The following is a 23,188-nucleotide window of genomic DNA, read 5'->3' on the forward strand; positions in this document are numbered from 1 at the left end:
TGCCGAAGGTCTGCAAGGATGTAATTGCTGCAAATGGAGGATTCTTCGACGAAAGCAAAGTTTGAAGGACACAATTAAAAATCATTATTTCTAACCTTGTCAATGACTACATTTCCTATGCATTTTGCTATATTTCCTATTCAAACTCATTTCATGTATGTTTTCATGGAAAACAAGGACATTTCTAAGTGACCCCAAACTTTTGAACGGTAGTGTATGTCCTTACTCAAGAAGAGGGTTTGTCAAATGATACAATCCTAGAAGCTGGAAATTGAGTTATATGATATGTACAAGACACGCCATATCTCTCTTTGGAGGTTGCGTTGGATTTGTATTACAAGGCACTTGAAGGTTAGAGAGAGTTTTGATAAAACCAAGGCAAGTGAAGGTTTTGTGTTTGGAAAAGCATTGTGTGGCTGGATCTGGGGTCCCTAACAGGCAGACAAATAGGTACTTCACTGTCCTACTTTGGTTCAGTGGAACATATTATTGCACATGTTTAATAATGGGCACTTGTAGTGGGTCACGCTTCGGTGGACAAAACACTCCAGTTTTCCCCATCACTCCTTGTCAGTTGTCTGCAATCTCAAACAATGGAGGATCCTTGCCCTAGGTGTATCACTGGAGCAAAGACCTTTATTGCGACTCTTTCGCTCTCAAGTATAGTACATTAAAAGAAGAGCTCTTTACTATTAGAGGCATAGGTACTGGAGAGATGCCTTTCCAATATAGAAGTGAAGCATTTCACTTCAACAGCACTTCAAACCACATCCTCACAGCCTTTCCCTCTGCAAAACACTATTAACATTCTAGCCGACGTTGACTATAAAGTGATAACTGCTCTCCTAAAAATTGAAATTCCTCTCAGCACACATTCTCCAGGGGATTTATCAGCTTGTCCATGTCCTATTTACAGAGAGGGGCTGGCTAGTAGAGTCAACCATTGTGAAAAATTGACCCCATCTTTGGGGTTAAGCTTGTCCATCAATCTAGGTACAATAGTGCCCCAATAAAGAAACAAGTGGTAGAGGTTTAGATTTATGTACCAAAGTTATCATGTTTAAGAGGAAATATTGAACCACTAACATACTGTAGGTTTCATAACCAATGGTCATTCTGTACAGTAGACAAAACCCAACAGTACTGCTATTTTGAAAGAGTAAAACATCATCACACCGTATTCACCTCTGATATTTAGGAGATTTTATTTATCAAAAAGACACAATGAAAGTAAATGTTTCAATGGCAACATAAAGAGCTGAGGAGTAATATAAGGTGCCACAAATTCCTTTATGAACATCAACATTCTCATAAAAATATGATTCCCATTGTGAATAATCATATTTTGCGACGCTGAGAACTTTTACAAGCAGTGAAGGAACATATCACAGCAATAAAGCACAACTTAATTAAAGCAGAAAAACCTTCACAGGTATCCACAGCTATCATTTATCTTCTCATCGCCCACACCACAATTCAAGAAACTTTAAGCTTTACATAAAATAACCATTTTGTCAGGGATATGAGAAGCTAAGTTACATCACCTTAAATGTATGCATAGATTTGAATAGTGAAGCCAGAACTTGAGGATCGGTTCCAGTGGAGGCTGCTGAGGGGAGGACGGCTCATAATAATGGCTGGAACGGAGTCTTGTGGAAACCATGTGTTTGATGTATTTGATACCATTCCACCAATTCCGCTCCAGCCATTACCACGAGCCCGTCCTCCCCAATTAAAGTGCCACCGACTTCCTGTGATAGGTTCACAAACAATTTGGTGCTTTTGGTTCATTTTGTTTATTTTATCTGCAAGGTACAAATTACAAAACACAAAATAAAAAAGCTGGGTACAATGACTCAGCAAGACTAAGAGAAAATAACAATAATAAAAAACACTTCAGATTTGTGTATGCATGCGATGAGTTAAGAGCTAGAGCTCACTGATGCCGGTGGATTGTGAGGGAAGAGTGATAATAAAGGATGCGTGAAGTCGGAAGCAGAAAAGGCTAGGAGCTGACACTGAAGCTGTACAGTGAAGAGTCTTACCCATCTTTTCAGAGAACTCAATGATAGCACACACGTACAGCCCAGAGGAGAAATCAGAGAGATGATAATCACCCCTCTGAGAGATCAAATTAAGCCTATTACTATCTCTAAATAAGCCTTCCTGGAAAAGATGTAACAGGAAGAGACATTTGGAGGGAATGGAGGGAAAGTGGCTGACTCTACTGCCTATTGATTGGCCAGAGGGTGAGTGCTTCAGGCGATCAACAAACCTGTAATGTATGTCACATGTTCCACTCTTTACACTCAGATCATGGCAGATAGGGATGTTTGTGTGCAAGTGTGTCTGTGTTTGCATAAGCGAGAGAGAGAGAGAGAGAGAGAGAGAGAGAGAGAGAGAGAGAGAGAGAGAGAGAGGAGAGAATGTAAGAGTAAAATTATAGTAAAATAGGACTATGAAAAAAGCTGTAAATCATATTTTAAAGTACTGTTGGTTTTTATCATACCATTTGATACATTTGACTAATTATCATTTATATATTCATATTATCATAAGTACTACACAACATCTTAATATCATACTTCATAGATACAGTAGCATTTGATAAATATGATCCAGTGCTTAAAAAACTAAAACAAGTAAACAAACACAGAGGAAAACAGGTTAAGTAAGTGGATACATCAAAAGCTCTGGGTGACACCACACCTGAAGCTTCTCTTCCATGATTAGCTGGTTGGCTACCACAGCTACCACAGTTAGGTACAGTATAAATGAACCACAGTAGACTAGTATGCCATTCACTTGAAGATGGTAATAGAAGTACCAGCTATCCCCCTGCCCCCTGCCCAACACACCCACCCACCCACCCACACCCACACCCACACACACACACACACACACACACACACACACACACACACACATACACTCATATACATGCGCACACCAAATATCTAACTACATAACCAAGGAGGGACAGCCATGATGAAGTAGAGGTGTTGGTGTGGGGCAGGCCCCTCCTGTTCTGAGACAGCTGGTACAGGTCAGGGGTCAGGTGGTCAGGTGGAGCAGAAGCAGCGAGGTCACAGCACTATGACAGCAGCTACCTGGGAAACACAAGCACACCAGACAACATGCATCAATCATCAACCAGCGCTATATTGGCAAGCTAACGATAGGATGACAACCACTAATGTAGGCTACTCACAAAGCTTTCTAAACCAAGTCTAAACCAAAACCACAGGTGTAATATTCATGTACATATACCTTTACGTACATCCTCTACTAACCGCCTTGGGGTTATACTATTTTCCCTTTCTTTTCAGTTTTTAAATTATTAATTGGTAAGGAACCAATTTGTAGTTTTTATTCTAGAAGTGCCACAAGGTTGTGGGGAGTAATTTATGATTGGTGGTCAGCGTAGGAGTTTTAATTAAGTCTGGGCCAGAGTTCAGCCAGTTGGAGATCCAAATGGTTCATTAATCAGCTGCACACTGTGCCGGGCAAATAGTAGAACCACAAAAGGCCACAGTGCATCACTTTTATCTGAAATTATACTCAGGAGTTGGCCAACAGGAAACTCATAAGTTAATTACAGCATGTAGCCAAGAGGATCTAAGGGTTATGCAGTACACAATATGTTGAGCTGAAGAGAATATACAGTATTGTGCTTTAGATGTTTATGTTATGTGTATAACTATTCAACTTCTAAGATGATTTCAGTGTTATACTGTATGTTGGGCTGAGAAAATACAATGTATTGTACTGTCTGTGCTTTAGATTAAGTGTTTATGTTATGTTGAACTATTCAATCGTTATTGTTCCAAGTCATAATTGAAGGTGTAAATTAATAGACATCTGGGGTGAGTCACATAGCCCTATTGCTGAGATTGGCTTTGTATTGCACCCACAGGGCAAACAACACCCACAGGGCAAACAATGGCTTCTTCCTCCAACTACCTCTGCCTCACCCCTGTCACTATGGAGTCCATTCTTCCAAGCTGTCTGTCACTCAGTCCATCTTTCTCCACTTCTCCTATCATCTTCAGTCAGTCCATAACTACCTTTCCAAATACATCCATTGGAGGGGTCTCGCGGTCATGTCAGAGGGGGCTAATCATCAAAGCAGATCTCTCTCCAGCAATCTCTCTCCTCACTCTTTCGTTCTCTCCTCTCTATCTATTGCTACTCAGGACCTGACCAGCCAATCTCTGATTAAAACTCACACTACCTTATTTCAAAGAGAGAGAGAAAGAGGGAGGGAGAAAGAAAGAGAGGGAGAGAGAGAGAGACAGAAAAAGAGAGAGAGAGAGGAGAGGCATTGAGAGAGGCCACAGTCCGTGAAATGGGGGCAGAGTTCCTGCGATCCTTTCTGAGGGACTGATGGCCATTGGCTGAGACTGCCCCAAGCCAGGCATGCCTGTTTGGGCAAGAGTCTAGAAGAGAAAAGACCCATACAACTGAAGTTAGAGAAATGTTTTTACAATACACCACTGTGGTGTTTTATTTTTCATTCAACTCTCATTCATATAGTGCTGTCTAATTCAGACGCTATCTCTTTTTGGTCAAGAGAGATCCTAGTGTAAGAAAGGCAAGTAAGGGCAACCAGCAGCTTTACATTATTCCAAGTTCCTGCGACACACAAAGCTAGGAAATATAACATGTAAAACTCAGACCTGCTTGTATATCATTATACTCGTGGGTAAAGTATTTATTTTTAGGGCAATATTGGTAGAAATTTTACAAATATGGAGGTGCAGGACCAGTGGAGGCTCCTCAGAGGAGGGAACATTAAAAAAGTTATCCTTTTGAGAAAAACTATACTAAATATATTCACATCACCAAATAATTGATGAAAAAACACTGTTTTGCAATGAAGGTCTACAATAGCCTGGTAGCACCATGGTGTAGCCGGAGGACAGCTAGTTTCCGGGTACATTGATTTCAATACCTAGGAAGCTCATGGTTCTAACCCCCTTCTATAGACTTACACAGTAATTATGACAACTTCCGGAGGACATTCTCCAACCTATCAGAGCTCTTGCAGCATGAACTGACATGTTGTCCACCCAATCAAAGGATCAGAGAATTAATCTAGTACTGAAAGCATAAGCTACAGCTAGCTAGCACTGCAGTGCATAAAATGTGGTGAGTAGTTGAACAGTTTCGAACAAACTAATTTCTTAAAGAATGAAGGAGAAGCAAGAGAGAGAGAGAGAGAGAGAGAGAGAGAGAGAGAGAGAGAGAGAGAGAGAGAGAGAGAGAGAGAGAGTGAGAGAGAGAGAGAGAGAGCGAGAGAGAGAGCGAGAGCGAGAGCTAGCTATATGTCGTTGTATTCTTTTCCCTTTCACTTTCACTTACATAGCTAGCGAATGCAGCTAGCTAGTTTAGCCTACTCAAGCACCCGGCTCAAACAGAGAGGGATGCTATGTTAGCTAGCTAGCTGGGGGGGGGGGGGAGTATAGAGGAATATAAAGGATAAAATAAAAAAATATATAAGAAAATTAAAGAAATGATGCAAACAATTAACTTGATAGAACCCACAATCTATCTTCACCCTGCCCTACCATCCCTACCCTGATTGGAGTAAACTAACGGACAACAATACTTCTACTGCTACTTCTACTGCTCACATGTACGGTACCTGTAGTTAAATAATTATACATACAGTGGGGAAAAAAAGTATTTAGTCAGCCACCAATTGTGCAAGTTCTCCCACTTAAAAAGATGAGAGAGGCCTGTAATTTTCATCATAGGTACACGTCAACTATGACAGACAAAATGAGAAAAAATAATCCAGAAAATCACATTGTAGGATTTTTAATGAATTTATTGGCAAATGATGGTGGAAAATAAGTATTTGGTCAATAACAAAAGTTTCTCAATACTTTGTTATATACCCTTTGTTGGCAATGACACAGGTCAAACGTTTTCTGTAAGTCTTCACAAGGTTTTCACACACTGTTTCTGGTATTTTGGCCCATTCCTCCATGCAGATCTCCTCTAGAGCAGTGATGTTTTGAGGCTGTCGCTGGGCAACACAGACTTTCAACTCCCTCCAAAGATTTTCTATGGGGTTGAGATCTGGAGACTGGCTAGGCCACTCCAGGACCTTGAAATGCTTCTTACGAAGCCACTCCTTCGTTGCCCGGGCGGTGTGTTTGGGATCATTGTCATGCTGAAAGACTCAGCCACGTTTCATCTTCAATGCCCTTGCTGATGGAAGGAGGTTTTCACTCAAAATCTCACGATACATGGCCCCATTCATTCTTTCCTTTACACGGATCAGTCGTCCTGGTCCCTTTGCAGAAAAAACAGCCCCAAAGCATGATGTTTCCACCCCCATGCTTCACAGTAGGTATGGTGTTCTTTGGATGCAACTCAGCATTCTTTGTCCTCCAAACATGACGAGATGAGTTTTTACCAAAAAGTTATATTTTGGTTTCATCTGACCATATGACATTCTCCCAATCCTCTTCTGGATCATCCAAATGCACTTCAGACAGGCCTGGACATGTACTGGCTTAAGCAGGGGGACACGTCTTGCACTGCAGGATTTGAGTCCCTGGCGGCGTAGTGTGTTACTGATGGTAGGCTTTGTTACTTTGGTCCCAGCTCTCTGCAGGTCATTCACTAGGTCCCCCGTGTGGTTCTGGGATTTTTGCTCACCATTCTTGTGATCATTTTGACCCCACGGGGTGAGATTTTGCGTGGAGCCCCAGATCGAGGGAGATTATCAGTGGTCTTGTATGTCTTCCATTTCCTAATAATTGTTCCCACAGTTGATTTCTTCAAACCAAGCTGCTTACCTATTGCAGATTCAGTCTTCCCAGCCTGGTGCAGGTCTACAATTTTGTTTCTGGTGTCCTTTGACAGCTCTTTGGTCTTGGCCATAGTGGAGTTTGGAGTGTGACTGTTTGAGGTTGTGGACAGGTGTATTTTATACTGATAACAAGTTCAAACAGGTGCCATTAATACAGGTAACGAGTGGAGGACAGAGGAGCCTATTAAAGAAGAAGTTACAGGTCTGTGAGAGCCAGAAATCTTGCTTGTTTGTAGGTGACCAAATACTTATTTTCCACCATAATTTGCAAATAAATTCATAAAAAATCCTACGATGTGATTTTCTGGATTTTTTTTCCTCAATTTGTCTGTCATAGTTGACGTGTACCTATGATGAAAATTACAGGCATCTCTCATCTTTTTAAGTGGGAGAACTTGCACAATTGGTGGCTGACTAAATACTTTTTTTCCCCACTGTATATTCCTAATTTCTTCTTTTTGCAAGTGCTGGATTTTCACAGACAGTGGCCAATCACCATTCATTCTGATCTCAGAGAGGTGGAGGGGGGAGGAGGAAAGAGGCTGAAGTTTGACAGGGGGATGAAGATGACTACGCTGCAGACCTCTGTCTATGACAAGACCCCAGGCTTCTGTCAGATTGGTGATTTTATACCCATCTGAACGATGTCCTGATCCAGACAGGTTGGAATGACGCCAGGAAAGAGGGGGAAGAGAAGAGAGAGAGGCACAGAAACATTTGAAGAATTATGGGTAAAAATGGGGAGTATGGTGGATAAAATGAATGGGACAGAGTAGAGGACAAGCAAAGACAAAGAGAGAGAGTAATCGAGAATGAGAGAGAGATCAAGGGATAGAAATCGAGAGAGATCAAGGGATAGAAATCGAGAGAGATCAAGGGATAGAAATCGAGAGAGATCAAGAGAGAGATTGACCGATCGATCAAGAGAGAAAACGAAAGGAAGAGAAAAGGAGAGAGCGTGAGATAAAGAGTAACGGTAGTGAGATATGGTACTTTGACGAGATCAGAGGGCATGAGGCTACCCTGTCTCCCTGGCGTCTCCCTGGCACACACACACAGAGGGAGAGAGCGAGAACTCTGCCAGTATCACCCACTTCAAAGCTCTGTCTCTGTGCCACCACAACGGAGACCCCCTTCTCCTTCCGGAAGAGTCTGGGAGACACACACATGCATGTATGCACGCACACACACACACACACACACACAGAGCTTAATCTTCTGCACTGTATCTTGGGTAAAGCAAGGGGGTGCTATAGGCTATTTGAACATAACTCCACCTTGTCATTGAAAGACGTGGAGGAAAGGAGGGAGGAAAGGAGGGAGGGAATGAGGGAGGGAATGAGGGAGGGAATAGAAGCCAATAAACACAGACAGTCCCCAAGATGAATGCTGGAGTGACAAGCTGAGGGAAATAGCACTGCAGCAGTTTAGACATCTGGTAATGTGCCTCAGTAGATCCATATTCCTGCTATTAAACAATATAAAAACTCCAGACAGGCAGTCTAATGAGAGAAAGGCAGGAGATAAACTGAATTTAAAAAAGAAACAATCTTGATGAAAGTGTCAAGGTACTGTACTGTACTGTAGATAACATAGACAAGACAGACAACAGACCAGTGGAGGCTGCTGTCACATTAAATCACGTTTAATACCTTAATCCATTCCACCCATTACAATGATCCAGCTTCCCTTCACTTGCCTGCACTGCAAAATACATGTCAAATCTCATTTGCACTGAGTGAGTTGGTGGAGGTGTTTACTATCGCCCAGCCAAAGTGAAGGAAGATTTAGAAGTCAAACTGAAATCCAGGGTGGATGGGATCAATGTGAGCAGCTGGGGTGGGGCTGTGTTTTCAAGGCCCCCGTTCCGTCCGTCACGCCCCATTTCCAGCAGAGCCAGTGTCCAGATGCATGGAGCTGATAGGCCGCATCAATCACTGCCCAAACTGGCTCCACGGCACAGCTATCACAGCTATCGATTGTCAGTCACAGGCTGGATGAATGGCACCTCTGTACCGGCGTGGACTCAGAGCCAACAGGCTGACCGGGTGGTGTGTGTGTGTGTGTGTGTGTGTATGGTGGGGGGAAAGAGAGAAGAGGAGAAGCAGATATCTCACATGACAGCCTAGTTTGACCACCCACATTCAATGATCTATGTTACTAAGTCTCTATATCTCAATACATTTGATGGCTACACTGTTGTGTACAACAGTACATCCAGTATGAACCTAGCTCACCCATTGTACTGTATATCAGACCAGGTTAGTCTGTCCACTTAAATACACTGGTGAACACAATGACATAGTGGATTTATGCTGCCTCTTTAACCCTCCATGTGAGGTCCCTCCATACCTAAGCTGCTACCCACCATCCATCGTTCCATCTATCCCTCGATTGACTCTCTCCAAAATGGCATCTGTCTGTGTGAGGAGCTCTGTGTTTGATCAGGCTGGTGTAATGACATCCTAAGCCGTCCGCTGGAAGGTCTCACACATTAAGGCGCTGGCCAATCAGCTTTAGGTAATTTCAGCTCTACTTCCTGGAGAACGCTGGCTGTGCTGAGCAGGTTGGGAGACAGACAGGCGGTTTGGGCAGCTGGGGATATGTGTGTGTGTTCTGATGTGGAGGGTCTGTGTGTGGGGTGTATAATTCTGAATTGATAGGATTTACAGTAAATGGAGAGTAATTAAAACATGTATTTTTAAGTTGTGTTAATAATTTTGACCATAGCTACTAGTTTGTGAAATGTGTTACTGCTAGTCTCATTTCACCGGTGTCACATAGTGTTGTGTTGTCTCACGGAAAGAGACATTTCAGTGACAGTCCCTCACCCACAGAGTCATAGTAATCCCCTGCAGCAAAGTTGGGAGTAAGCTGACGGCATGGAAAAAGATAAACAAGGATTGTCATTTTTTACCCCGTAATGGAAAATTGCACAGCACTTTCTCTCCACAGCATTTATCTCTAATAGAGTTTTTCAAAATCCATACACTCTAATTTACCGCAATCATTTCTACACAAGAAATATACTTTCCAACACTTTGCACTTTGTTTTCTTTCTTCCATTTGAGTTAGATTTTTCCTTCTTACTTTAGGGAAGATATCAGAAGCAACTAGGCCTGAATCCACAATATCAAAACAATCTGAATTGGCTATTTTTCCCAAACCACAAACGGAATACTTTTATTTAAATTGACTCCTATCATTTAACCATATACAGTCATTTTCTCAATAATAAAAAACTGCAAAGTCTCCCAAACATCTGAAGTTAACAAAAAGTAAAGTGACAGTCAGAGTGAAACATTCTGAAAGCAAAAATACAACTTTCTTCCCTTCCCTCGTAGAGCAGAGGATAGAGTGAGGACGTCAGTGACGAATGTCTTGCATTAACTTTGTTGTTTATTTTCCCCCGGAAGCAGTGAAATAACCCTATTAAATCAAGTAGTCACTCGACCATTAATCTCAATGCAGCTGACTAGTCCCTCAAAGCTAATGGGGTTTAGAATTTGCATGAGGCGAGTTTACCCACAAAGCCTTGCCTAAGAGGATTGCAGTTCAGACAGAGAGCTTATTGTCACACTTGTTCATAGACACGGATTAACGATAGTAGACCGCAAAAGGACTGCACTAACTTCATGGCAAGGCCCACAAGTTCCCCCTTACTGCATTGCTAGTGACGAGATCTCTCTTTCAGGGGCGAAAATAGGGCAAATTACAATGCAGCAGTTACTTCTGTGACATCTATGAATTAATAGCTACTCTGTACTCTTCATTTCCTTTCATTTCACATGAGTACTTACTGCATGGTTATTTGCTTTTTTGACTTCAGTTTCAAAATCATGTGTTTATGGACGCCAGGAAGGCCTGAAAATACAGTATTTTGGGTATCTCAGATTATTCTGGCAACTCTTACATAGAAACTTAATTGGGAGGAACGATGTTGAACATGCTTTTTAAATTTGTATCACAAACCATTTTGGGGGAAATCATGATGAAAGTGGACATTTTAGGCTAAATAAGTTCAGGAGTTAAAATGTGCTTAACAAGTCATATAATAACTTGCATGGACTCTGTGTGCAATAACAGTGTTTAACATGAATTTTGAATGACTCCATCTCTGTAGACCACACATACAATTATCTGTAAGGTCCCTCCACAAAGACCAGAAAGGTTTTCCAATTCCTCGCAAAAAAAGGCACCTATTGGTAGATGGGTAAAAAAACAAACAGACGTTGAATATCCCTTTGAGCATGGTGAAGTTATTAATTACACTTTGGATGGTGTATCAACACACCAAGTCACTACAAAGATACAGGCATCCTTCCTAACTCAGTTGCCAGAGAGGAAGGAAACCACTCAGGGGTTTCACCATGAGGCCAATGGAGACTTTAAAACAGTTACAGAGTTTAATAGCTGTGATAGGAGAAAACTGAGGATAGATCAACAACATTGTAGGTACTCGACAATACTAACCTAACTGACAGAGTGAAAAGAAGGAAGCCTGTACATAAAAAAATATATTCCAAAACATGTATCCTGTTTGCAATATGGCAATAAAGTAACATTGCTAAAAAATTGACTTTATGTCCTGAATATAAAGCGTTATGTTTGGGGCAAACATCACTGAGTACCACTCTTCATATTTTCAAGCATGGTGAGGGCTGCATCATGTTATGGGTATGGTTGTCAACGGCAAGGACTACAGAGATTTTTAGGATAAAAATAAATGGAATAGAGCTATGCACAGACAAAATCCTAGAGGAAAACCTGGTTCAGTCTTCTGGGAGACAAAGTCACCTTTCAGCAGGAAAATAACCTAAAACACAAGGCCAAATATACACTGGAGTTGCTTACCAAGATGACATTGGACGTTCCTGAGTGGCCTAGTTACAGTTTTGACTTAAATCTGCTTGAAAATCTATGGCAAGACTTGAAAATGGCTGTCTAGATATGATCAACAACTAACTTGACAGAGCTTGAAGAATATTAACAAGAATAATGTGCAAATACAGTGCATTCGGAAAGTATTCAGACCCCTTCCCTTTTTCCACATTTTGTTACGTTACAGCCTTGTTCTAAAATGGATTAAATAAAAAATGCTCCTCAGCAATCTACACACAATACCCCATAATGACAAAGTGAAAACAGTTTTTTTTGCTATGTATTCAGACCCTTTTGCTATGAGACTCGAAATTGAGCTCAGGTGCATCCTGTTTACATTGATCATCCTTGAGATGTTTCTACAACTTGATTGGAGTCCACCTGTGGTAAATTCAATTGATTGGACATGATTTGGAAAGGCACACACCTGTCTATATAAGGTCCCACAGTTAACAGTGCATGTCAGAGCAAAAACCAAGCCATGAGGTCGAAGGAATTGTCCTTGGAGCTCAGAGACAGGATTGTGTCGAGGCACAGATCTAGGGAAGGGTACCAAGAACACAGTGGCCTCCGTCATTCATAAATGGAAGAACTTTGGAACCACCAAGACTCTTCCTAGAGCTGGCCGCCCGGCCAAACTGAGCTATCGGGGGAGAAGGGTATTGGTCAGGGAGGTTACCAAGAACCTGATTGTCACTCTGACAGAGCTTCAGAGTTCCTCTGTGGAGACGGGAGAACCTTCCAGAAGGACAACCATCTCTGCAGCACTCCACCAATCAGGCCATTATGGTAGAGTGGCCAGACAAAAGCCACTCCTCAGTAAAAGGCACATGACAGCCCGCTTGGAGTTTGCCAAAAGGCACCTAACGGACTCTCAGACCATGAGAAACAAGATTATCTGGTCTGATGAAATAAAGATTGAACTCTTTGGCCTGAATGCAAAGTGTCACGTCTGGAGGAAACCAGGCACCATCCCTTGGTGAAACATGGTGGTGGCAGCATCATGCTGTGGGGATGTTTTTCAGCGGCAGGGACTGGGAGACTAGTCAGGATCGAGGCAAAGATGAACAGAGCAAATTACAGATAGATCCTTGATGAAAACCTGCTCCGGAGCGCTCAGGACCTCAGACTGGGGTGAAGGTTCACCTTCCAACAGGACAACGACCCTAAGCACACAGCCAGGACAACGCAGGAGTGGCTTCGGCACAATTCTCTGAATGTCCATGAGTGGCTCAGCCAGAGCCCGGACCTGAACCCGATCGAACATCTCTGGAGAGATCTGAAAATAGCTGTGCAGCGAGGCTCCCCATCCAACCAGACAGAGCTTGAGAAGATCTGCAGAGAAGAATGGGAGAAACTCCCCAAATACAGGTGCGCCAAGCTTGTAGCGTCATACCCAAGAAGACTCGAGGGTGTAATCGCTGCCAAAGTTGCTTCAACAAAGTACTGAGTAAAGGGTCTGAATACTTATGTAAATGTAATATTTCAGAAAAAAAACACTTTAATCCATTTTAGAATAGGGCTGTAATGTAAAAAAAATGTGGGAAAAGTCAAGGGCTCTGAATACTTTCCGAATGCACTGTATGTACAGTAAATCTACATTAATTTTTTTTATAGCCTAGATGCAACCATAGAATCCCTATTAATTTCAGATATGATCGCTGCGGGCCTAGTAGCCTAGGCCTAGTAAAGATTTGTCATCTTACTTTTAACATGCAATACCTTTAAACATAGGCGGCGGCTGGGTTTCAAATTTGGGGAAGCTAATTTTCACCATAAACATGCACCTTTATAATAGAGCATTCCATGCATCCTCACATTTGCAGACTTATGTAAGATAGCCTACTATTCCTAATGTGATGATTACATTGGATAATCATAATTCTGGCTAATATTATAAAAAAAGACTGTTCAATGCAGTGAGTAGTGGTGTAGAGTAGACCTAGGCTATATGCCTATCAGATACATTTCTTGTTGGCATTTTATAAACACATTTCCTGCTATTTTACTACACTTTATATGACTGGAGGCATCTTTTTTAATATGACAAAAAATTACAGGGTAGCCTACTCTGCTGACACTGACAAACAGATCAATAAAAACGATGTTGCCTGATCCATATAGTAGGCCTACGAAAAGGGGAGACACAAATACAATATGACGTCCATCTTGTTACGGTTCGGCACTGTTGTTCTTGTTCCCTCTTGTTTTCTGTTTCCCTTTTTCCCTGTGTGTGTGTTGTTTGTGTCTGTCTCCCCCTGCTGTGCAGCCCAGTCAGAGGATCTAGGTCAGGGGGCGTGGCCATTCTCTCACAAGATCAGTTACATCCAGCTGCGGCTCATTGTCACCAATCAACAAGCAGTTATCTACCCGGGCTGGACACCTCTCCAGCGCCAGTTCGTTCCTTCACCACCTGTGGTAACTTGGCTCCGTACAGGAGTCTCAGTTTAGTTGTTACTCTCTTAGCTTTATAGTTGTTTCTGCCAAGTTTGTAACCTGTTTTCTTCTTCGACCAGATCCCGTCGATTCCTGCTGCCTGCCTGCCTGCCACTCCCACGCCGCAACCCGCTCACCAGTTGTCTGTTATCCTCGGCATCCAGCTCTCGGTGCTACTGGCTCTCCTCACCACGCAGCTCCTACCCCGGTCTGTAGCTGCTCCACCCTGCACTACTCCTCTCTGCCAAAACCCCCTGAATAAAACAACATCATATTCACCCTCGTTGTCCGTGTGTCCGTCTCTGCGCCTGAGTCCCCACCAAATCTAACAGAACGAACTGGCCATACATGGACTCAGCAGAGACGCCACATGAAACAACGGGTGATGGCGTACAACGCGCCCTCCATTCACAGGGAATGTTATTGGGACAACACGACCAACTCATCGGGTCTCTATTGGATAACAACCAGCGGTTGTTGGATCAAGTATCTCAGCTCACCTCTCAGGTAGCTAACCTGGTAACACTCACTACTCTTCCTCCCTCTGCTTCTCCTCCGCCTGCTCCTCCTACAGTTGCTCCAGGCTCGGTTTTCGCTCCTGCCCTTCGGGAACCCCCCTACGACCTCACCCGAACCTTTTACCGGGGACCTGAACAAATGCCGTGGTTTCCTGCTTCAGTGCCGCTTGGTGTTCAAACAGAAGCCCCTGTCGTTCTCCACGGAATCCTCAAAGGTACATTACGCTCTGGGGTTACTAAGGGGCAAAGCTTTGATTTGGGCAGAAGCGGCTTATTCTACTCAGCAGATTGCCAGCCTGTCGTTTGACGATTTTTCCTCTCAATTGGAGATTGTGTTTGATCACCCGGACCATGCCGGGACCGCCACAAAGAGACTATTGAAGCTACGACAGGGCATGGGTTGCGTGGCTGAATACGCCATTGATTTTTGGACCTTGGCAGCCGATTCCAAGTGGAATGACGACGCTCTTCAGGGAGCGTTTGTTAACGGTTTGAGTGACACAATTAAGGATGAACTAGCTGTTCGTGAGGAGCCTGCTAACCTTCATTCTCTCGTTTCTCTTGCTACCCGTATAGACAACAGGCTACGGGAGAGGAGACAGGAGAGGAGCGGTCGGTCCGCACTGCAGGGGGGGGGGCCCTCGCTTTCTGCAACCCGAGCAACACCACCACTCGGACACCGCCCATACACCTCAGCGGATCCCTCCACGGAACTGGACGAGCCCATGCAGCTGGGCCGTGCTCGTCTGTCCCCTGCCGAAAAGGAACGGCGCATGCGGGCTGGTGAGTGCGTGTACTGTGGGGACCGCACTCATTTTCTGGTTAACTGTCCGGTTCGCCCCAAAAGACAAAGCTTGCAGGTAAACGTGGGCGTACTTGCAAGTGTTACACCTGACTCCATGCCCACAGCACCCCGTCTAGTTATCCCAGCTACAGTCCAGTTCAGGAATCTGTCTCTCCCTTTAGCTGCTCTCATTGACTCTGGTGCTGAGGATAGTTTCCTGGACATTGACCTTGTTACTCAGGCTGAGATCCCTGTTAAGCCCCTGCCTAAGCCTATTACAGTAACCGCTATTGACGGTCATCAGTTTGCCAACATCACCCACCAAACTGTCCCCGTTTCTCTCATACTGTCAGGCAATCACAAAGAAACCATCCAGTTTAAAGTAGTCTCCTCCTCTGCCTCCCCTCTTATCCTCGGTTTCCCTTGGCTTAGCCTTCACAACCCCCATATTGACTGGCAAAACCACAAGATACACAGTTGGAGCACTCACTGCCATTATGCTTGCCTTGGGTCGGCTATTCCGCCCTCTGTAGGTTCCCCTGCATCCCCTGTCAAACCCCCAGACCTCTCTTCAGTCCCTGACGAGTACCTGGACCTGGCCGAGGTATTCAGCAAGTCCAAAGCACTTTCACTACCACCTCATAGGCCATACGATTGCGCCATTGAGTTACTGCCTGGAGCCCCTTTGCCATCCAGTCGGCTTTTCAATCTGTCCCGTACTGAGAGAGAAGCTATGGAAACCTACATAGGCGACTCTCTAGCCTCTGGCCTCATTCGTCCCTCATCTTCCGCTGTTGGGGCGGGGTTCTTTTTTGTTGAGAAGAAGGACAAAACATTACGCCCCTGCATTGACTACAGAGGACTTAATAACATCACAGTCAGAAATACGTACCCCCTGCCTCTCATCAACTCAGCTTTTGAACCCCTTCATGGAGCTACCGTGTTTACCAAACTCAACCTGCGTAACGCTTACCACCTCGTTAGGATCAAACAGGGAGACGAATGGAAAACTGCGTTCAATACCCCTCTCGGACATTTTGAATACCTAGTCATGCCATTCGGTCTCACTAACGCCCCAGCAGTGTTTCAGGCCATGGTTAACGATGTGTTGAGGGATTTTCTACACCGTTTTGTGTTTGTCTATTTGGATGACATTCTTATATTCTCTAAGTCACAGGATGAACACGTCTCCCACGTCCGTCTGGTTCTCCAACGCCTCATGGAAAATAAACTATATGTGAAGGCAGAAAAGTGTGAGTTCCACCGGCAGTCCGTCCCCTTTTTGGGTTTTATTATCGAGCGGGGACAAGTGTCACCAGACCCTGACAAGATCAGAGCAGTTGCGGAGTGGCCCACACCCACGTCCCGGAAGCAGCTACAACGCTTCCTGGGCTTCGCCAACTTCTACCGACGCTTCATCAGGGGTTTCAGCCAAGTGGTTGCCCCCTGACCAAGCTCACCTCCCCCTAAGGTGCCATTCCTGTGGACACCGGAGGCCGAGTCAGCCGTGAGTACACTGAAGGAACTATTCACCACCTCACCAGTTCTTATTCATCCAGATGCTAGTTTGCAGTTTATTGTGGAAGTGGACGCCTCTGATTCAGGGGGTGGGGGCTGTCCTGTCACAACGTTCCTCCACGGACCAGAAGATCCATCCTGTGGCCTTTTTCTCGAGGAGGTTGACCCCTGCGGAGAAGAACTACGACGTGGGTAACCGGGAGTTGCTTGCTGTTAAGTTGGCATTGGAGGAGTGGAGGCACTGGCTGGACGGAGCAGAGCAACCCTTCATAGTCTGGACAGACCACAAGAACCTGGCTTACATCCAGTCATCCAAGAGGCTAAACTCCCGTCAGGCCAGATGGGCCCTGTTTTTCAGCAGGTTCAAGTTTACTTTAACATACCGTCCTGGCACACGCAATGTCAAGCCTGATGCTCTCTCTCGCCAGTTTACAGACAATGAAGACTCCAGCAATCCTGAACCTATTCTGCCCGCTTCCTGTTTGGTGGCGGCTGTTCACTGGGAAATCGAGTCCCTCGTCCGATCGGCTCAAGAGTCGGAACCTGGACCGGCCGATGGTCCCTCCGACCTTCTCTATGTTCCCGCAGCCGTGCGGCCGCAAGTGCTCAACTGGATCCACACCTCGAGCTTCTCCTGCCACCCTGGTATGAACCGTACACTGTCGCTACTGAAGAGGCACTTTTGGTGGCCATCTGTTGAGGCTGACGTCCGGGAGTACGTGGCGGCCTGTTCCATCTGTGCCCAAAATAAGGCCTCCCACCGGGCTCCTTCGGGCCTGCTGCGGCCTCTCCCAGTCCCGAGTCGTCCTTGGTCTCACGTGGCCTTGGACTTCGTCACTGGACTTCCTATGTCGGAAGGTAATGACACCATACTCACCATCGTGGACAGATTCTCTAAATCTGCCCATTTTGTTGCATTACCAAAATTACCGTCTGCCAGTGAGACGGCCGACCTCTTGGTCCTACATGTATTCCGTCCCCATGGAATACCTGTGGACATAGTGTCCGATAGAGGTCCACAGTTCATTTCTCGGGTATGGAAGGAGTTTTGTTCTGCTCTGGGTGCCTCTGTCAGTCTCTCATCAGGTTTCCATCCCCAGTCCAATGGCCAGACTGAGAGGACCAATCAGGACCTGGAGGCTGCTCTACGCTGTGTGACATCCCAGAACCCGTCCACCTGGGCCAAACACCTCCCGTGGGTCGAATATGCCCACAATTCCCTCACCTCATCTGCCACTGGTCTCTCACCATTTGAGGCGGCTTTGGGATACCAACCGCCATTGTTCCCGTCTCAGGAAAAGGAGTTAGCCGTCCCATCAGTTCAGGATAACCTTCGTCGCTGCCGCAAGGTGTGGGTGGACACCCGTGAGGCCCTTCTACGGACAGCAGAGCGCAACAAGAGAGTGGCGGACAGACACCGGATAGTCGCTCCCCAGTTCCAGCCTGGTCAGCGAGTCTGGCTCTCCTCCAGCAACATCCCTCTACGCACGGACTCCCGTAAGCTGTCGCCCCGGTATTTGGGTCCTTTCGTGATCGACTCCATCATCAACCCTTCGGCTGTTCGGTTGAAGCTTCCCCAGGCCATGAGAGTCCATCCTACATTTCACGTGTCCCAGCTTAAACTGGTCTCCTCCAGCCCTTTGTGTCCGCCGGTGGATCCCCTCCGCCACCGCGTATGTGTGACGACCATCCAGCCTACACGGTGCGGAGACTGCTGGACGTCCGGAGGCGTGGTAGAGGTTTTCAGTACCTGGTGGACTGGGAGGGATATGGTCCCGAGGAGAGGTCCTGGATTCCCGGCGGTTTATACTGGACCCGCAGCTGGTGGCTGACTTCCATAGGGACCACCCTGACAAGCCGGGGGTGCGCGGGTGGCGCCCGTTGAGGGGGGGTACTGTTACGGTTCGGCACTGTTGTTCTTGTTCCCTCTTGTTTTCTGTTTCCCTTTTTTCCCTGTGTGTGTGTTGTTTGTGTCTGTCTCCCCCTGCTGTGCAGCCCAGTCAGAGGATCTAGGTCAGGGGCGTGGCCATTCTCTCACAAGATCAGTTACATCCAGCTGCGGCTCATTGTCACCAATCAACAAGCAGTTATCTACCCGGGCTGGACACCTCTCCAGCGCCAGTTCGTTCCTTCACCACCTGTGGTAACTTGGCTCCGTACAGGAGTCTCAGTTTAGTTGTTACTCTCTTAGCTTTATAGTTGTTTCTGCCAAGTTTGTAACCTGTTTTCTTCTTCGACCAGATCCCGTCGATTCCTGCTGCCTGCCTGCCTGCCACTCCCACGCCGCAACCCGCTCACCAGTTGTCTGTTATCCTCGGCATCCAGCTCTCGGTGCTACTGGCTCTCCTCACCACGCAGCTCCTACCCCGGTCTGTAGCTGCTCCACCCTGCACTACTCCTCTCTGCCAAAACCCCCTGAATAAAACAACATCATATTCACCCTCGTTGTCCGTGTGTCCGTCTCTGCGCCTGAGTCCCCACCAAATCTAACACATCTAACCTGGAGGAGGAAATTATTGTCCAAAAAGTAACAAAAGTGTCACTGACCCAATGATAAAGACAGTGAATATGCACACTCACCTGAGATACGGCCGATGTTCTCAATTGGTGCCAATAAGATAGGCTACTGTTTGCTCAATTAAGTTGAGAATTTTCATAACTAAAAGATAGATTGGAGTATTTTCATTGTCATCTCTTTACATTTGCTTTCCAAACTGTTTTTCCGCGATTGTATTTTTTTATATTGCGATATGTCTGGCTATGTCACAATATGTCACAAGTCCTAGGGTTAAACACAAACCTTACGGATCAAGATCCCACAATACAAAAGTGCTAACAGGCTGCCTAAGTATAGTTCCCAATCAGAGACAACGAGAATCAGCTGCCTCTGATTGGGAACCACCCTGGCCAACATAGAAAACAACGATCTAGAACAGAAACCTAGAAAACTAAACATAGAAACTAAGACCCTGGCTCAACATAAAAGAGTCCCCAGAGCCAGGGCGTGACAGTACCCCGACCGCGCCAGCTAAACACAACAGGGGAGGGGCCGGGTGGGCATTCCGCCTCGGAGGCGGATCCGGATCCGGGCGTGACCACCACTCTCTCTCTCGCCCTCGTGGTCTGGCCCTGATTGACGACGCGCACCACTGGCTTGGTGCAGGGAGCGGGAACGGGCCGGACCGGGCTGACGACGCGCACCACTGGCTTGGTGCGGGGAGCAGGAACGGGCCGGACCGGGCTGACGACGCACACCACTGGCTTGGTGCGGGGTGCAGGAACAGGCCGAACCGGGCTGGCAACGCGCACCACTGGCTTGGTGCGGGGAGCAGGAACGGGCCGGGCCGGGCTGGCGACGCGCACCACAGGCTTGGTGCGAGGGGCAGGAACAGGCCGGGCCGGGCTGGCGACGCGCACCACAGGTTTGGTGCGAGGGGCAGGAACAGGCCGAACCGGGCTGGCGACGCGCACCACTGGCTTGGTGCGGGGAGCAGGAACGGGCCGGGCTGGCGACGCGCACCACAGGCTTGGTGCGAGGGGCAGGAACAGGCCGGGCCGGGCTGGCGACGCGCACCACAGGTTTGGTGCGAGGGGCAGGAACAGGCCGGGCCAGGCTGGCGACGCGCACCACTGGCTTGGTGCGGGGAGCAGGAACAGGCCGAACCAGGCTGGCGACCGGGCACCACTGGCTTGGTGCGGGGAGCAGGAACAGGCCGAACCGGGCTGGCGACGCGCACCACTGGCTTGGTGCGGGGAGCAGGAACGGGCCGGGCCGGGCTGGCGACGCGCACCACAGGCTTGGTGCGAGGGGCAGGAACAGGCCGGGCCGGGCTGGCGACGCGCACCACAGGTTTGGTGCGAGGGGCAGGAACAGGCCGAACCGGGCTGGCGACGCGCACCACTGGCTTGGTGCGGGGAGCAGGAACGGGCCGGGCCGGGCTGGCGACGCGCACCACAGGCTTGGTGCGAGGGGCAGGAACAGGCCGGGCCGGGCTGGCGACGCGCACCACAGGTTTGGTGCGAGGGGCAGGAACAGGCCGGGCCAGGCTGGCGACGCGCACCACTGGCTTGGTGCGGGGAGCAGGAACGGGCCGGACCGGGCTGACGACGCGCACCACTGGCTTGGTGCGGGGAGCAGGAACAGGCCGAACCGGGCTGGCGACGCGCACCACTGGCTTGGTGCGGGGAGCAGGAACAGGCCGGGCCGGGCTGGCGACGCGCACCACAGGCTTGGTGCGAGGGGCGGGAACAGGCCGGACCGGGCTGGCGACACGCACCACAGGCCTTGTGCGGGGAGCAGGAACAGGCCGGGCCGGGCTGGCGACGCGCACCACTGGCTTGGTGCGGGGAGCAGGAACAGACCGGACCGGGCTGGCGACACGCACCACAGGCCTTGTGCGGGGAGCAGGAACAGGCCGGGCCGGGCTGGCGGCCGCGCACCACAGGCTTGGTGCGGGAGCAGGAACAGGCCGGACCGGGCTGGCGACACGCACCACAGGCCTTGTGCGGGGAGCAGGAACAGGCCGGGCCGGGCTGGCGACGCGCACCACTGGCTTGGTGCGGGGAGCAGGAACAGGCCGGGCCGGGCTGGCGACGCGCACCACAGGCTTGGTGCGAGGGGCAGGAACAGGCCGGACCGGGTTGGCGACGCGCACCACAGGCTTGGTGCGGGGAGCAGGAACAGACCGGACCGGGCTGGCGACACGCACCACAGGCCTTGTGCGGGAGCAGGAACAGGCCGGGCCGGGCTGGCGACGCGCACCACAGGCTTGGTGCGGGGAGCAGGAACAGGCCGGACCGGGCTGGCGACACGCACCACAGGCCTTGTGCGGGGAGCAGGATCAGGCCGGGCCGGGCTGGCGACGCGCACCACTGGCTTGGTGCGGGGAGCAGGAACAGACCGGACCGGGCTGGCGACGCGCACCACAGGCTTGGTGCGGGGAGCAGGAACAGGCCGGGCCGGGCTGGCGACACGCACCACAGGCTTGGTGCGAGGGGCAGGAACAGGCCGGACCGGGCTGGCGACGCGCACCACAGGCTTGGTGCGAGGGGCAGGAACAGGCCGGGCCGGGCTGGCGACGCGCACCACTGGCTTGGTGCGGGGAGCAGGAACAGACCGGACCGGGCTGGCGACACGCACCACAGGCCTTGTGCGGGGAGCAGGAACAGGCCGGGCCGGGCTGGCGACACGCACCACAGGCCTTGTGCGGGGAGCAGGAACAGGCCGGGCCGGGCTGGCGACGCGCACCACAGGCTTGGTGCGGGGAGCAGGAACAGGCCGGACCGGGCTGGCGACACGCACCACAGGCCTTGTGCGGGGAGCAGGAACAGGCCGGGCCGGGCTGGCGACGCGCACCACTGGCTTGGTGCGGGGAGCAGGAACAGGCCGGACCGGGCTGAATACGCGCACCACTGACTTGGTGCGGGGAGCAGGAACAGGCCGGACCGGGCTGTGGAGACGGACTGGAGGTCTGGAGCGAAGAGCTGACACAACCCGTCCTGGCTGAATGCCTATTACTACACACTCTGTGTGAGGCATCAGCACAGGACGTACAGGGCTGTGCACTCGTACTGGCACTACATCACGTGGCACTGGCGCAGGATATCCGGGCCCGAGGAGGGGTACTGGAGGCCACGAGCGTTGAGCCGGCACACTCCTTCCTGGCTGCATGCCCACCTTAGCACGATACGTGCGTGGTGCTAGCACAGGACGTACAGGACTGTGCTGGACCACTCGCGGCACAGTACGCAGCTCCGCATACCTTGGAACCTGCCCAGTCTCACGCTGCCTAGCCTGAGTACGGGGAGTTGGCTCTGCTCTACCTCTAGGCTCCGCCAACCTCCCTTCCAGCCCCCCAAACCTGGTGGCCTCCTCTCCTAATCCGCCGATACGTCCTGTAGCTGCCTCCAGCATCCCCGTCGTCCATGCCGTGTGCCCCCCCAAAAAAATGTCTTGGGGTTGCCTCTCGCCTGTCCGACGATGACCCGGTTGGCGCCGCTTCGGCTCTCCTGCCTGGGCATCCTCCCTCATCGCCCTCCGGTAGCGGACGGCCTCCTCCTCCGTGATCTTCCCCCAACCGAGGAGGACATCCACTAGAGTAACCTCCTGTTCCTTACCCGGCGTTTGTTCCTGAACACGCTGCTTGGTCCTGTATTGGTGGGATCTTCTGTCACGATCGTTATAATGAGCGGACCAAGGCGCAGCGTGATAAGCGTACATTCTTT

At 48.7% G+C, this 23,188-nt stretch overlaps 1 protein-coding gene and 2 long non-coding RNA genes across 3 annotated transcripts in view; 2 read left to right on the top strand and 1 right to left on the bottom strand.

The window, feature by feature from the left end:
* Nucleotides 1-2,883: 2,883 nt before the first annotated feature.
* The window catches only part of LOC121543026 (t-SNARE domain-containing protein 1-like), a 137,793-nt gene continuing 117,488 nt past the window's right edge, over nt 2,884-23,188 (bottom strand). The window contains exon 12 of the mRNA XM_041852702.1: nt 2,884-3,110. The gene's annotated coding sequence lies outside the window, so the exon portion shown is untranslated. The remainder of the gene's footprint in view (nt 3,111-23,188) is intronic.
* LOC123482093 lies at nt 14,093-14,422 on the top strand. Its single transcript, XR_006657536.1, has 2 exons — nt 14,093-14,125; nt 14,224-14,422. It is a non-coding gene; the product is annotated as an uncharacterized LOC123482093 (long non-coding RNA).
* LOC123482094 lies at nt 19,074-19,403 on the top strand. The gene is made up of 2 exons (XR_006657537.1): nt 19,074-19,106; nt 19,205-19,403. It is a non-coding gene; the product is annotated as an uncharacterized LOC123482094 (long non-coding RNA).

Source organism: Coregonus clupeaformis, chromosome 28, assembly GCF_020615455.1.
Source record: "Coregonus clupeaformis isolate EN_2021a chromosome 28, ASM2061545v1, whole genome shotgun sequence".
Classification (NCBI taxonomy): Eukaryota; Metazoa; Chordata; class Actinopteri; order Salmoniformes; family Salmonidae; genus Coregonus; species Coregonus clupeaformis.